Below are 3,891 nucleotides of genomic sequence, written 5' to 3'. Positions count from 1 at the left end.
TTTGTGCCTCATTTCATAAAAAGTCTGGGTGGCTGGGGTGATATCAATGGCTTCACCAGCACAAGCTCCAAAATAAACACCCCATAGTTTCCTGGTGGCTCCTATCCTTCTTCAGCATCTCTAGTAACAGCACATCAGCAGCAGCCTTGGCTGTTTGAACAGAAGCCTCCTCTGTGCAGCCTGTTATTAAATTCTCTTATGTCTTTATTAGATATCAGATATGATGAAAGAAGGTGACATCTTGAGAGAAATCTTTCATGAGGTGTGGGGATGGGATGTTAATGGACAGGGGAAGACGGAAAGTCTACAAGTGTAATGATCTTCTAATATCTCCTTGAGAATGTTAAGATCCAGATGTCTTTTATTTTTTTCCTCCCCAAAGGAAAAGGCACTTGAGGAGTATCTAGAACAAGGTACTTATCTCTTCCCTACCCAATACTAGTTCCTTTTTTTTTTTTAAGATGGTTTTGGTGTCTTTGGTTTTTAGTATTTTGCCATTCTGCAATCTGCATCCTTTTAATCTCACCTATTGGTACCATGCATGAATTTTCCTTTCCATATGACAGTTTCATTTTAGAGAAAAATGGAAAAATCACTGCAGAATCAGCCTTTTTTAAAAATGTTGATTGAACAGGAGAGAGGAAGATGGATGCAGAGTGCAAGACTAAACCCCAAGGAGCTGGTGTGCAGATGCCGGGCAGCACAGCAGAAGCCTGCCTGAGGAGGGAAACCCAGGGGCCCGGGTAAAGAAATAAAATATTGCACTGTATCTCATTTGTATTCCTTCATTTTAAAATGTTAAAATAGAGGTAGGGTTGAAAGAATGTGGTTTGAATTATTTAAAGGCAAGTGCTTCAAAGCTGAGATACAGTTAAACCTCTATGTTCAGGAGTGTTGTGTTTACATTATCCTCTGCCCCTCTTCCTCCCAGTGTGCCCAGGATGTATGCACATGTCCTGCTCCTCCCTCCTTCCCAACAGGCATCTTGTGAGGTTCTACAGATGATACCAGCAGTATTCATAAAGGTCAGTTTTCAAACCAGAAACCCTCCTTCCTTTCACAGTGGCCACAGGCTTCCTGATGGAGCTCCCACCCCGTTGCTCTGGGGGTGCTGAGGCCGGGTCCCGGGCACACCGTGGCTGCGCTGCTCAGGAGTGCAGGGCAGGAGCGGCCGTGTGGAAGAAGGGCTGTTCGTGTAGACTTCTCCTTAATGACCCCTTGCAGTTTGCAGTATAGCCTGAAAGATGCCTTTTCATTTGGGATGAACATTGGGCAACTGCCCTTATTCTTAGAAGTCTGGGATATATTTGAGAATTAAAGTGAATTAAAAAACCCTAGAAGTTTAAACTCGGTTTTTCTCTTATTAAATTTCCAGGGGACCAAAGGAAGAAAAACAAAGGACATCTTAAAGATCTCTTTAAACTCAATTTTAACTGTAAATTAATTGGAAATTTGTGGCTCTTTCTAATCAGGAATACGTTTCTGCACTGCAAGTGCTGCAGGCTGGTGAAGGATGTGCTGTCTTCTGTGTACAACAGAAAAGGATCTTCCCTTTCAGTGGAAATCCCAGCCAAAGCTACATGGTGTGAGGCCGGCTGTTTCTGCAAGAGAAGTCCATGTACTCCTGGATCTGGGCTCGCACGCGGCTTATCACGGGTTCAGGTCTGGCTCCAGTTTGCTCTTTGTAAGCAGGTTTCCCTTGCGTCTCTCTGGCCGGGTGTACGCGCTCACAGTACAGTCTGACACTGCACACACCATCTCTTTTTTGGGGAAGCAAATGGAAGAGCAGTTTGCTCCCAGAATACGTCTACATTGCAGCTGCATTATTAGTTGGCGCTTGGGCTCTTCTGAGCTCAGCCGTCAGATGCAGCTGCTCGTTAACTGCACAAAAACCTGCGTCTTTACGAGGAAGGTGTGTTGTTGTTGGCCGGGGGGGCTGTGTTTCTTGGATTGCCTCAAAAATAGTTTTCTGCTTTAATAGACCTGAGTGGCTGATGATCTTAACATTTGCTCTAATTGCTGTTTAACTTCAGAGCTGGTTTAATGCGTGTAGCAGTAGTAGTTACAAAGAAAATACTCTACCAGAATTTAAATACTTGGAAAAAAAAATCTGAAGCCTCTGTATGTATAGGCAGAGACTTAAACGTGCATGGAGCTTTTTAGGCTCTGAGTTTAAAACACTGTAATCACAGGAACAACAGAATTGGCCATACGGGTAAGAAGGTGGTGTCCTGCAAACCAGAAAGCAAGCATACTGTGCAAATTGCTTTCTAATGGATTTCATAAAGTGTTGAAGGAGACTTGTTGGTTTATCTAAAGTAATCTAAGTTTAGTTCTTGTTTTGTTACAATTTATGATGATGATGATGATGATATAGGACTGCTGGAAACGGATAAAGTGCTATTAAGACCTGTAATATTTTATCTTTGATTTGCCTAAGCAGTGGATCAGCATATTAACAGCTGAGCTGCAGTCAAGACCTGGTTCTCTTCTTGCAAGAACTGACACCAGGGTAAAGGTCTGATTCAGCACAGCGTTTTGGTACAAGCCGACTGCAGGTGCACAGGAAGGACAGCAAAGTCTTTTACCCTTTTCTAGCCCACTCATGCTGCCCAGAGATCTGTGCAACTGTCCACAACTGTCCCTTACAGACAGGGCTTTGCCCCCTGCCCTCAGACCAGTGAAGAGCTGGGAGATGCAGGAGGGATGCCAGCCTTGTGGAAAGTCTGGTCCTCCCTCCTGTCCCAAAAAGGAGAGGGAGCATCTCTGACGGAGGTGACTGATGTTATAACCCAGAAGCAGAAGCATATGCAGACATGTTTTCATGGCATGTCTGGGCTGCAAGTAAGACGATGACCAAAATCCAGCTAACATCTGACTGGAAATTTTAAGGTTTTGCCTTAAGGAAAACTGTATGCTCAGAAGGTTTGCTGGGGACAAAAAAACCCCAACAAACTACAAAAATTCACAGATGCTCCACAGAGACATAGTTGTGTGACTTAGCAACAGGGGTCCTACAGAGAATAAGGATCGCATGTGAGAAAACCAGTGATTTATTGCTTCAGACCCCAGCATGGACACAGACAGACCTGCACTCCTGCAAACAACCCCTCAGCACAGCCAGCCAGGCAAATCTTGTCTTCTAGGAAATCACTTTTTTGCCATGTCAAAAACCCTTCCTTACTCCCGATCCCACAAGTCAGTGGAGGCCAGAGGGTGAATGAGGCATTGCTCTTCATCAGAGCATCTCTGGGTGTCTATGTCTGCTGGGGCTAAGCCAAGCTGTGATTCTGCCCTTCGGGGAAGTGGAGGAGTTTGGGTCAGTCTCAGCCTGGCTTACATCTTTTTGCACTACCAAATACATATATTCAAATCTTCTATACTCAGATGTCTACAGAAAAAAAATACAACACCACTCCTCCGCTCAGGATGTCTTTTATAAGCACTGAAGAACAGTGTAAAGTAAACAACAACCCCATAATTATCATGAATAATGCCACAACCATTCCCCTTGCAGTGATACAGATAAGCACTCCCGCCGCAAGCCCTGCACATAAATTTATCGGCAGAGTTTTCTCTCCATTGGCATGACCCCATGTGATATCACACACAAGCCAAATTAGTATTTTTGAGATGGCAGGAAATGCTTTTTCCTCCAAGGCTTTCCGTGAGCAGCCAGGCCCTGGTGGTGCAGCTGACCCTGCTGAGCCCTGAGCACAAGGAACAGTTTTTCCTGATCTTCTTCTGCAGCCTGGCTGAAGGCTGGGGCACGCAATTGCAGGCATTTTATGCCTCTTTCTTTTTCTTGTTTTCTGCTGAAAGAGGTGATTTAGGATCTTGCTTCTGCAATTTCAGGGCCCTGCATGCCCTTCCCTTTCTGGCCATTGTCTG

This window comes from Athene cunicularia, assembly GCF_003259725.1.
Source record: "Athene cunicularia isolate RWA chromosome 4 unlocalized genomic scaffold, athCun1 chr4_part1, whole genome shotgun sequence".
NCBI lineage: Eukaryota > Metazoa > Chordata > Aves > Strigiformes > Strigidae > Athene > Athene cunicularia.
The sequence above is the reverse complement of the archived record's forward strand: the minus strand, read 5'-3'. Positions refer to the sequence as shown.